This window comes from Psittacula echo, assembly GCF_963264785.1.
Source record: "Psittacula echo genome assembly, chromosome: 6".
Taxonomy (NCBI): domain Eukaryota; kingdom Metazoa; phylum Chordata; class Aves; order Psittaciformes; family Psittacidae; genus Psittacula; species Psittacula echo.
Window position 1 is genome coordinate 10,241,639 of NC_137743.1, and position 13,075 is coordinate 10,254,713.

The 13,075-nt window shown below is 45.1% G+C and overlaps 1 protein-coding gene across 4 annotated transcripts in view; it reads right to left on the bottom strand.

The window, feature by feature from the left end:
* Window positions 1–13,075, bottom strand: part of TCF7L2 (transcription factor 7 like 2) — a gene marked incomplete at its 5' end in the record, with an annotated part of 176,219 nt that overhangs the window by 114,118 nt on the left and 49,026 nt on the right. The window lies entirely within an intron of this gene.

Genomic DNA, 13,075 nt, shown 5'->3' on the forward strand with positions numbered 1-13,075 from the left:
TTCTGTCAGACAACCCTTAAGGGATTTCAGAATGTAACTTGTTCAATTACAAGGCCAAATTCGATAAGCTCTCTCATTCATGATGTCTAAGACAGCACAGCCTGGTACACTCAGGCCCAGCTGTGCCAGCCAGGCACTTGTGGATAGACACAACTTCTTCACCTCACTGTCATCAGCAGATAGGCTGAATACACACAGGCTGCAAGTCCACAGCACAAGTGGGTGTTGATTCAAAAGCAAAAGCTTAATTGCACTTCAAGAAGGAGCAGAACGTTCCCACATATTTAACCAGAATCAAGTATCCAGTAAAACCTCTGCTCTCAGGTATGCACATCCTCTCACTAAACTCACTGGAGGAGCCACTGCAACCCAGCCAGGTCACACAGCAGAGCCTAAAGCTTCCACCAAACGGGTGAAGTCTCAAGCTGGTACCCGGACTGCTGCATCAGAAGTGCTTGATGCTGACCAAGAGCAAACCCACAGAGAAATTAGTTAGTCCAAACAGACTTCTGCAAAGTACACCTAAACATAACTTCAGACCAAGCTTTTCTCTCCACACGGTGCTTCACTGTGCCAGTTCAGCATAGTGTTAATATGTGATGTCTGAAAGCCCTGCATTGTCCTGGAAGAAATATGTACCACCACATACCTTCAGCCTCCTCCCAGTAGCTGTACACATAGATCAGGCCACTGCTGTTAAGCAGATCCTATTTAAGCACTAGACTCTGGTTGATCTAACAGATCTGCTCCTAAAAAATAGCTACATAAATAGTTATGGTTACCCATTCCTCCTGGCTTTTATTTATTTATTTTTAGTAAGAGTAACCTTGAGGCACAACCGCACACAAACAACCCACCACCACCGCAGGCGAACAACAGAAGCCGTATCTAAATCTCCATGAAGGAAGGAAGGGGATCTGGTTCCATGCTTTCAGCACATCACTATCGCATTTGCTCACGTATGCAAAACATTCGCTAGCATGCAAGGCCTGTTTGCTGCAAGACCCTGGGCACCGAGGTGACCAAAAGTCACCGAGTCAGCAGGAGGCTGCATTACCAATTCCCATCGCTTGGAGGGCCTGAGATTTCTGAGCTACTGGAATGCAAATAAACAAAACCCATACTCTGGATTTGTGCCCCACACAAGTTCCTCAAGTTCCAAGAAGCCTTGTTTTTATTCATCTTCACATTTGGGATTTGTGCAATGTGGACCAGAATGTTTCAGCACTTCTTAAAAACAAGAAATAAACCCCAAACAAACCAGAACTAGTCTACCATAAAGTGACATTTCTAACTCTGTAACTCAATTGTAAGCCTCCAGATATTTGATCACTTGTATCAAATCCCTGCTCTTCAATATAGTTGACCACAACATAAATTTTAAAGTTGAGATGATGTTAAAGTAACTTTCTAACCCTTTGTGGTTTCAAAAAAATGCTTAAAAACGCAACCCAAGTGCAAGGAAAATAGGCCCAAAACTTAAGCTGACTGAGAGCTTCTTAACTTGAGGGGAAATCTGGTACACTTCAGATTTGCAGATGGCATTATTAAACAAGTCAACTGCTAGATTTTTAGAAGTCCATCAGTTGTCTTAGTGATCATAACCCCACCACATAAAGGGGGGATATGAGTTTATAGAAAGGGTCCTGATGGGTCACAGCTGCTACCGCTTCCTCAGGTTTTCCAGCCAGCTAGTGAACTATTTATCCCTTCTTCCAAGGAAAATGTCCTCGCAGGATATGTACTTCATGGGACATGACTGTGTTTCAAACTCCGCAACCATTCGGGAGAGTGAGAAGTTGCTGCTACCACAGCTAAAGCACTTACAAGAACCTGCCAGCTCGAACAGTGGCATTTCAGGAAATGGCCACTAAGCGATTACCCACCAAAATAAACCAACCACCCTCATTTTTCCATGACCACTTCATGGTCACAAGCAACCCTGGAATATTCCTACAACCATGACAACCCATGAAGGAGCCCAGGTCAGCAGCTGTCCTGAAAACACAAGCCAAGAAACACTTGGGCTTCTCGGAGACTGGCCCAAGGGCAGACTGAGGCACTAAAAGAGCAGCATGAGCAAGCTCACATGAGACCCCATCCAGTCAGTAATTATTACAGGGATTATAAAGCCTTCAGGACTGTCAGTTCTGCTGGTTTTACTAGCAATAAATTCCCTTATAAGAAACAGAGCAAGAGCTATGGTTGCTTCTGCTCCACCTCGATGTCACAAGAGCCCACGCTTTCAGCACGGGTGCTCCCACACCAGGCTGACCAGTTTAAGTGCAAGATGAAAGTTTCAGACGTTCTTATTGCTACTTTGCTTTTCTGCTTTTAAAACCTTTTAGTCTGGACTCTCAGTAAAGTCCTTCTCTTACTCATGCCTGCCGATGAGGATCCAGAAAGTCTTACAGCGCAACAGAAAACGTACCCAAAGCTGCTTCTCCTATTGGACATGCACATGGAGCCCAGGAACAGTCCAAACCCAGTGGGCTCAGTTTTGCACAGACATAGATGGCTTCCATTTCCACCAGTGGATAACACACCAGTGGGGGAAAAAATATAAGTAAAACAGTCCCCATGGAACGCAGTAACACGCAAGGGTCAACAAAGCAACCTCCATGAGCTCTACCAAGTGGCCAGGATCCAGAACAGCATCCCATCCCCACCAAGGGCGAGATGTTCTGTCTGTCAGATAAACAGAGAGGGCCAGAGCCCGCAGCCAATGCCTGCATCATGTTAATGAACCCACAGCTTCGACTCTGTAAAAGAAAGAGTCCAATCTGCTGGTTTCAAAACACCAGCCCTGCTGATAAAGTATGAAATATTAGCATTGTTTAAGGTGACGAGCCCGACTCAAGGCCTCCCCATCCAAGAATTGTCATGCCTGTAACACAATATTGATGTGGTGGCTTATAATTCTTACTTTACATAAAAGCTTCATTGTGTGCCAAATTCAATCTCCACAGGCTACCTGAGCCACAGATTTTTACAAGTCTACATTTCAGCGCTGTGAGTCTACAATACACATAATTTTCAATTATGTTAGGGCAGAACAGGATCACTGCCTATATAACATTACTGGTTGGAGGAAATGAGACTCAGCCCTACTGCCGAGAGAGCTAACTGGATCCAGATGGCGGGCCGAGCGAGGCAGCGTCCGAGGGAGCGATGTCGCAGCAGCCTCCCCCCTCCACAACTCTCTCTTTCACAATGGAAGGAGATGCCGAGCCATGGTTGGAGCAGGGAGCTGGGACAGGAGGATGCTTGGACAGAGGGGAGTCGCTGCATGGCGCGCCAAGGGCAGAGGAGAAGAGGGGAGAGGCGTGATTGCTTTCGCAGGTTTACTACAGCCACCCTACGCTGCGATATTCTTATTAAAGAGGAGAAAAATTAAGTCCTGTTACAGCAAAGAGGTAAATCCTTTCCTTCCTTAAGCAACTAAATAGCAGGAAATCCTCTTCTCTGGGCCCTAAATGCAGATTTGAGCCAGACGGTTCCTCTGATTTGCAAGGAGTCCGCACAAATCCGAAGCCGACTTTCCCAGCCTTCTGACACTGCCTTTACATTCCTGCACCAGGGGGGAAGGGTAGGAGGGAGGGAAGTTCCCACCATCCTGCTCCTGCAAACGCTGGACATGGGCTCGCTCCTCTCCCGCTTTGTGTCTCAGTGTGGAAATTAGGACTTGCCTGTACAAACATTGAACTTTTCAACAAATTAACTCTAACAAATCTGTGCAAATTATTTCGGAGCAGAACTGTTGAAACGGGCTCTGCTGGCCTGCTTTTAACATTTTTTACATGTCATCTTGGCGGTAGTGTTTTATTCCCTGTTTAACAATATGATCTGATGGGGATCATTAGCATGTGTGTATGTTTAAAAAAAAAGAAGAAGTTTTATGGCAAGTCTCAGAGAGCTTAAGCAAAATAATTGTTAAGCTCCAGGCCTCTGCACAAAAATTAAAACACGTATGGGGCGAGCATGCTTGAGAGAAACCAAAGCTTTTAAAAAGGCTGTTAAATTGTCAGCACAAGGGAAAAGGCAAATGATTTGAACAGCACAGATTTCTTCTGTAGAAGAGGAGCAAAAATGACCTAAACCACCCTACCCTCCACTCGTATGAGCATCACGTCCGCACCTCCATCTGCAGCCAGAAGGTCCTACAAAGCACAGACCCACTGAGAGCAGTTTTGCACGCCCACCCCACAAATACCTCCTAAAGTGGCTGCCTTCTGGGCAGCAGTAGGACAAACAAACATCTTTCCCAAGGTTTCACAGCAGAGTTGGTCAAAAGCAGCTAAAATTCACATTGAAAACTAGAGGAGTTCAGTGGAAACTCCTACTCAGAGCCAGCAGCCACCCCCATGCCGGGGCCAGGCTCGCAGCCCCCATGGAAGGGATGGCACAGAGCTCACAGGTGTTTCCGGCACTGGTGTCCAACCTGGATCTGCTCCCTTGTCAGGCTATTGTTTTCACTGCTGGAATGCCCTACAAGTGATGTCCCACAGCATATAAATACATAGACTCAATTAAAAAAATAAAGCTGTATTTTTAAACGGAGGCAAAGCTGCACAACGCTTCCCAGCTCAGATTTCCTGCAGCTGGTGTGTATTAGCTCCCAGGAACTGGAACAAGCAGGAGCAGGGCTCCTGGAGTCTGCTTCATGCTAGGGGCCTCCAATACCTCCCCTCACCATGGGACCACATCTCCACCATCAGAGTCTGCGCTTCCTCCCTGCATGTCAACATGCCATGCAAGCGGAAATATTCCTGGTCTTGCTGTTGTGAGTCTCTCCCTTGGCCAGCACAGCAGAATCACACGGAAGTACACACCTGGGTATCAACTCGGAAGCTCAGGAGTTCGTGTGACATTTAGTTAGCAGCTCTTCTGGGAGTGGGCATAGAATCATAGAATAGTTAGAGTTGGAAAGGACCTTAAGATTATCTAGGCAAATTTCAACCAGAGATAGTCCAGTAGCAACACAGGAGAGAGCAATACCGAGAAGGCTGAGGTTTATGGGGAAGGTGTTAGGAATGAAGACAAAGCTTAAGAAGACTATAATTGCTCTCTGCAGACAAGAATAATAGTTGCAAGAGGATAATCATCCTGGTACCTGCAAAGGCCTGAAACCTACTGGTGTCCCCACTTAAGTCATAAGACAAAGCCTCTAAGGATTTAAAAGTGAGCCCTCAGCTTCTGCTCTATCCCTTCCTTTACCTCAACCCCTTATTTTTGGTCTTCAGTTATCATCTTGCTTGTAGAGGTGTGAAGTGGGAGAGCAAAACCTGAAGCATTCATTTTGAATAACTGAAGGAGCTTGCCGAAGGAACTTTAAAAGGGCCTCCAATTCCTTGCAGATCTGCAATGTCTGGAATTTTTTGTATGAGAAGTAGTAGACACCACCCACGACGTTCAGTCCTTCTACAGAATATGTAATGTACTACAACAAGGCACAGGGGAGCTGCTCAAAATGAGAGCAACAAAGCTCATTTCAATGAGACTGATCCTTTCCACACAAAAAGATTTCCCCACAGCTCTCAAGAAATGAAAGCATGAAATTGTAAAAACACAGAAGTATTTATCACATATTTCCACTTTTTTTTAAACCAGTATCACCGTTAAAGCTATTGCAACACTGGAAAAATAAAACTAAATAAAATACAGAAATAGGGATAAAAGGAAAAAAGGAACTAAGTGTTGTGTACCTGCACAGACACATGCACACAGGGCATTAAGCATTTAACATGCCACTTGGTCACCAGCACTGGTATCAGCCAAGCCATCTTGTGCTATATTCCTGAACAAGACATTTCTAGTGCCTTGAATTTCCCTGTTATTGAGAACTTGAGTGACCTTGTCTCCTTCCCTTCCAGTAATACACAAGAGTCCCTGAAATCAGGGCCTTGAGTTGCTCATTTTAATATTTCGCCTGTGCCTTTGTCACATTGCTCAAGTGCTTCTAGGGCATGAAAAAAGAGAAGGCTGAGTCCTCCATAGCATTAAAGTTACAGAAAAGCATTAGTGATTGAACAGTTTGAGATCATCTCAAAGGAGGGATGCCTGAGACCAGGAATCCTGCAGTCTGGAAGTGCCCCACTGAAGACACAGAGCAATCAAAGACAATGGGCAAGAAAATGCCTGTTTGGGACGGAACAAAGCACAAAGAAATAGTTTGAGCTCCATGGGCACCTCAACAACTGCTGTTCCCTCCTGGGTGAGCACTCTGAATGGAGATGGAGGCATGTCCCAGAAGCACCACATCAGTTGCTTTCTCCTGACTGATCACCAGGCTCTGTGTCCTCACAGCACACACAGCTCTTCTCCCACATCCTGGATGAGATGCAATGTTAACAACTACATCCCATTAATAATGCCACACACCAGCCCTACTTACAAGGTTTTTCTATATACAGTGATAAGGGCACAGAGGAGGCTTCCATGGGAGAAAGCTAAAGAGAATAACCAGAAGCTTCCTTAAAAATCATTGCCTATGAAAGTTCAAGAAAATTCAGATAATAATTTTCTCATTCTGCCATAGATGAAAGGCATTCTCGCTATTAGTTCTACTGGAGTAAAACACGGGGATTGCTTCTAATGAATGCAAGGCTGTAGACTACTGCCAAGTTCTAAGGTACTGGTACTGAGCATGAAGAAGCTAAGTAAAGGCTCATCAGCTTCGCAAGGATTCAAAATCACTTTTTTAGCTTTACAAGAGGAAGAGTTTTCATGTGACACAGAAGTAGCATTACGTTCTGCAGTTCACATGGTATCTCAGCAAAACAACTGCAGGCAGCGTTTCTTGAGCCTGGGTGGAACTTGGGAAAGCACCATTACTTTCTCACATTTCATTTGAAAGCCGCCACAGCTCCCACTGAACAGATCAGCAGGCTCACCTAGTACTATCTGCATGTCTGTAAAGTACTGTTCCAAAAGGCAGAAGCAAATAAAATGCATAATTTCAGTCCAGGAGCAAGGACAAACTTTTCATCTACTTAAAGCCATCAAAAAAACCCTAACTTCTTCATCTTCAAACTACTCTCCTCAGATTTTCCCTGCAACCTGCTCTGTTCCATTCAAGCACAGTTTCCATTAGAGAAAGAATGGGACAGTCATGAAATCTCAACAAAGTCTTAGATTCAAAGCTTAACCAGCCTCCAAGACTCACCAAACAATTCGATGCACAGACCCACATTTAATTTCTCTTCCTGGCAATCTCCCAGAGAGTGAGAGAACAATTGGTAACCAGTGTTTGCATGAAGTCCAAGAATGCATTTTATGGTCTATAAAGTATAAATCCTTTCCTCCCCATTAAATGAAGACAGTAAAAATATCTGACAGCATGCTAAAGACAGAGATCACGGCACTGAACTACCTCCACTGAAACAGAAGGGCTGCTCCAGAGGAACCTTGCCTCCCTTGGAACTTTCCAACTCTGTTCAGAGCGTAACTCCATCTGTAAAGGAGGTTCTGTTTTTTATATTCGGTGGTCAACCAGCCTGGTCCTGCTTCAATACTGCAGAAGGTGTCTGCTCTGTTCTGCTCCCCTCATGCCCTGTCACATGGATCTGTGGCGCAGGACAGCTCCCATCTTCCTTTCACCTCTGTCATGGACCAGCCCTACCTGCCTTCCTCATTTGCTACTATCATCAGACTGACAGTTGCCCAATCTGTTCTCTGAAGAGTTTCCTATTTGTAGGAGGAAAAAATCCTGATCTGGGTTTTTATGCTGCAGAGGGATGGAGGAGGAGAAGGGCTGGCTGTGGCAGCAGTTTGAATGAATGGCGGTGCCTCAGCAAAGCAGCCCACAAAGACCCAGTACGAGCGGTTTGTTACACACTTTCTATGAAGAGTCACACAAGTCCAGCACCCCCAGTTTACAAAATCTGAGCCAGAAGAAGGTCAACTTATAAAGCACTCAGCACCTGCAGCTATTAGAAGCCAAACAGACCCATGACAAGGGCAAGATGGGAGAAGGATGCCCCACACGGCACATCCACCTCCAAAGGGGCCTCTCAGATTATCTGGGTTGCTTGGGGTTATTTCTTCACTCTTTGATCCAAATTCTCATCTCAGATCCTGTGAAGTACCTGTGAATGGGATGGGTGGGATCCCAGAGTAAAGATGCTATAGGAGAATTTAGCTGTTCACTTGTTATTGTAATGTCGCCTAACAGGGTTTCACTAAAAGAGTCATATTTTCTGCCGCTGTTGGGTAAGTGAAACTCATGACTCGAATCACTACCACAAAAATTCCTGCCAGTGTAGCAATTCTGGGTGAACTGCTGGGAGCCACTCTCTAGTAAACCCAGCACATTTCAGACCCAATTTCCTGTCGCCTCCCTTGTGGTTTTTATGTGCGATTGGGTCTTCGATGCGATGAGGGGTTACTGCAGAATAGATGGCTCCAAGCGTTTCAAAGCCCTCATGAAAACCAAGAGCTTGCAAAATTCTCTTTCCCCAGGGTTGCTAACTTTTGTCTTTTTTTAAACAAACCTAAGAAGTTAACTCAGAAATGTAACCTAAAGGCAACCTCAGGAAAAAGTCCCAGAGATAACACTGAAACCAGCAATATTCTGACCTCCTAGAAGAAGCTGGGAAGGTTGCTCTTGAGGTTATTTTGTTTTTCAGAGAGCCTGCAGAAAAAAAACTTTCCACTGCATCATATCCTGGTCCACATTCCTCACCATAATCTTTCAGCCCAGATGTGTGGAGATGTCTTTGAAAGATGTAAAAGAGGTCGAAAGTCCCTTCAGTTAATTGCACTGGCCAAGAAACAAAACTCATGGGCTGGGATTTGTGTCAGACTGACCTTCTGCGAGACCAACTACTCCTCTGAACAAAACCCTCTCGCTGCCTCCGCCAGAATCCTCCTGCCACTCAAGTATCATCTTGCTGCAACAAATTACTCCTAACCCAGGATTACAGCTCTTTGCAAATCCCTCCTAGAGAGCTGGGAAAGAAACATCCCCTCCCAGGATTCGGCACCAGTTGTTTGCCTTATCAATAATCCTGCGATTTGCTTCTCCGAGGGCATTAGTCCATGGGTCTAGCAAGACTCCTCGCACCCGTCTTCCTTCCGAACACAAGGTGGACATCCCAATTGTCCATCAGAAGATGAAGGTTTGCCTTCAGATACCCATGGAAAGACACCCCGTCTGGCCAAAGGCAAAGCTGACTCCTGGTTAAGTAGGAAGAATTATATTTAGGCAGAGAACTAAGTGAATCATTTGGGATGAAAGCAAAAAGCAAACAAATGAAGTATTCACTAAATCTGTGCTGTTACCTCTTGTTCCTGGGCAGCCACCTCATGTATTTATATTCTGGTTTCCTCCAGCACCACCAACACAATGCAATGCACACTTATGGTATTTAAATGAAGTATTTCTAAAATATTCACAGTTGAATCATCAGCCACACAAACTCTTCCTCAAGAACAAATAAAACCTTGGGTTTGCTTAAAGGAGATGCAGACAGAACAGATGCTAAAACAAATATGGTCTAGAATTGACAACACTGAATTACATTTATTAAAATGTATAACTTAGTTTCATTGGGGTGCCTTTTAAATAAGTCCCGGTCCTGCAAATTCCCAATAAAGGTGTGGCATGCCTCCAGAAAGGCATTTTGAGTTTTCATGTAACAATAAGCTCTACATTAAATTTAAGCAACTTTTGTTAAATGGGCGTATTTTAGGGACAATTATGTACAAAACACACTAGTAGAAGTTTTGGAGACATGATCTTTTTTTATTCAGAGAGATAATTTCTCCTTAGTCAAAACAACTATGCTGGCATGCATATCCACCCCCTGAGCTAAAGCGACTAGAAACAAAAGTCAAACAGCACAGTGCACCAACACAAGATAATCCTTTTGGTTTTAAGGGATTGGGGAGGAAAACCCTTCTTTTTAAACAGCAAATCAAAATCATACACTGCTCCATGTAACTATAGAAAAAAGAAAAACCAGATTTTTTCCTTCATAGGGAAAAATGCAACATGCATGAGCCTGCATTTTTCCTCTCAAAGGGCAAGGGGAAGAGAGGCAGGATAAAAAAAAAAACCTTGTAATGTCAAAAAATTCCATGTAGAAATGCTGGGGCCTCTTCCCATGGAAAAGGGTATCAGAAGCTCTGCAATAGCTCATGTCCTGGAGGGACTCTGCCCCATGCGCCAAATACTTGTGGTTGTGGAAGAGGTTTGTTTTGGAGAGGTGAGGGTTGCTTTTCTGCAGCAGCCCGGCAGCGAACACCTAACTCGTGGCCCTGGGGAGCAGCGCCCGCACCCGCAGACACAACACACCCGCGCTCCCCAGATTGGCATTTGTCACACTTACATGCCACAGCCCCGAAGTTAAAACACAGGAGTCATCAGAGCAGCCCTGAGCGCACAAATCTGTAAATAGCCAAAAACGCTGCTCTTGTTGCTAAATATAGTGCAGGCATTTTGAACTGGCTGGCCCGCAAGGCAACTTTTCTATTTATTTTTTTTAAAGACCATGGGTTGGGAACACTGAGCGGTTTTAAGGCTGTTCATGTCTATTACATTCCCACTCCCTCTCTCAACATGAATATGCAAAAAAACACCCCAAAATTTAAAGGAACTTAAAAGGTTATAAAAAAACAACTTCCATTTCAAAGAGCCAGAAAGCCCTATTTGGCTTTGCAGGGCAAGTGAAGTCTGCTCTAAGGATGGTAAATCAGGTTCATAGAGAGTTAAATGCTGAATGATTTCAACGCACCGCTCTGGTACAACCAGTAAATGTCTTGCTCCTCATGAGAGCTCTCCCCAGGCACATCACTGCTCAGCCATTTGGAAGGATGGATGGGGAGGCCAGGGCTGCTCAAGAGAAAAGGGGACCCCTGACTGCCCCCAAGGCTGAGGAATGCTTGTGGAACACCGTGCTCCCAAGGAACAGACAAAACAGGGATGCGCAGCCGCTCGCCCTCCCAAAGCCGGCACAGAGCAGCCTATTCACTACTAAATCCTGGGAGTTCAGCCCTGGCTCATACTTTTCCTTTGCAGAAAGGGCTTGAGCTAGGGGTGCAACAAGCCCGTGCACGAGGAGAGGGCAGGAATCCCTGGGGAAAGGCTCTGGGAGATGACAGCCCAGCCCTGGACCACCCAGGAGCCTATGAAAGAGCACTCACCTATGGGATGCCCTCTGAAAGCCAACGGCTCTGCCCAGGCACTGGGGCATCAGTACAGACCTGAGAGGAGGTTCAGGGTGAGGACAGGGGTATACACCAGCCGCCCATGGTCGCACTGGGAGACACACAAAGAAGCCAGCAGCACCAGAGCATTCAGACGCCTGCACTAAGTGCCCTGGACCCACAAGTATCAAATGAATATTTTAGGCTTTAGCCTTACCTGAAACTGATAAAAAACCAGTAGCTATTCAAGGTTTGTTACAGCTGTACAGCTGTCTTCAAGGAAAAAAAGGCTTTTTCTTAGCAGGGGGGTGGAAGGGCCTGCATTGACAGCTCCAGTAGCCAGAGGCACTTTGCAAGGAGGAAAGTAGAACTCAAGATGTGGGCAGGCCTCAGGTTTCAGAGCCTCAGGGTACATCCAAGAGACACCCGACATATTTACTGAACAGCCAGGAAAGCAAAGGCTCCAGTCTTACAACATTTTATAACCTTATTGTGGACACTTATATTTTATAAGTTCTTGAGGTTGAAGAGGCTGGGGCGGGGAAGGACACAACAAGCTGTGTTAGCTGCCTGGTGGGGTTTTGAGAGGCGTTTCTGTTTTTCAAAGATGAGGTAGGATGACTGCATACAAGGGTAATTATAAATGAAGCAAGTAAGGATCAATGAGCTCCCTTTCATAGCAATAGCTTATTTTTTTAAATCACAACACAGCATTTCTGCTCTATTTCCAAGCCAAATTTGTCTAAAGGTGGAATGAGAGGAAGAAAAACCCTGAACAGATTCAGAATAGAAACTGTTCCTAAACAGATTTTTGAGAGCATTAATAGACTGTGCAGGACAGTGACTTGGAGTCAGTGTTTCTGCATGCTGTACAGCTAACCTGGCAACCTCAGAAGCGATCTTTCATCTCAACAGACCTGCACACAAAAGGTCATTACACTGCACCCTGCTCTCACTAAGGTGCATACCTCTCACATGTAACATCAGGCTTATTAAGGAACATGTGAAGATACAATAGTTGCTGATCTACTGAAGGTTATTATTATTCTCCTCCTGTCCCCCCATAAACAACACCAGGATTTGGAATGTATAAGTTTGGAGGATGTTACCTAAAAAGCAGAGGGAACTCAGATGGCCCTGTCCTCCCTGCTCCCCAGGTCACCCTTCCCAGAGAAGTCTTCCAGTGATGGCTAGCAGGGGTAGCCCAAATATTGCAGAAATAACCCTCTGATTGTGTATGAGTTTAATCACAATAATTAGTTGCAATCTTTTACAAAGAAAGTGAAATGATTATTTATCCCACAAGCCAGAGGAGAACAGCAAAGGAAAAATGCAGGATCTCAATGCAATCATCCACCACCTCTTCCATCGGTCCAGGAGAAGATTGGCAGCTCCTGCAAGACCCGCTTCAGGCTGTCATTCTGCGGAGCTGGATGTTTTGCCATTGCTTCTGAATGATAATTGGCTCGAAAATTAACACGCCTCACTGTCCCTGCAGAAAGAGCCCTGTGGTCTTATCCAGTGGGGTCATTACCCACCAAAGAATTCCATATTTCCTCGAGAGGGCACGAACATCCTGAACTCCCCCACACTTCAGTTTATTCACTCAACAGGGCAAAGTACTCAGGTCAGGACTTTTCCAAGAAGCCATAAGGACTTGGGTGCCTGATTTGCTTTGCTCCTTTGTGAATCCCATCTCTTGCTCTTGGGGAGTGATTTAAGACCCACATTGAAGCTCTGCTCAAAAGGTCAAAAATTTGAAGAAACCTAGCAACTAGTACTTTTTTCTAAGCAAATCTACAGAAGTCAGAGTCCTATCGGACAAAGTGCTTTCACTCAAAGTAATTTTAAACCTCCTCTCTGAGTTTATTAAGGCCATTAACTTTTCTCCTCATCCAAGACTCCTATTTAGTTGGATGAAGAAGAA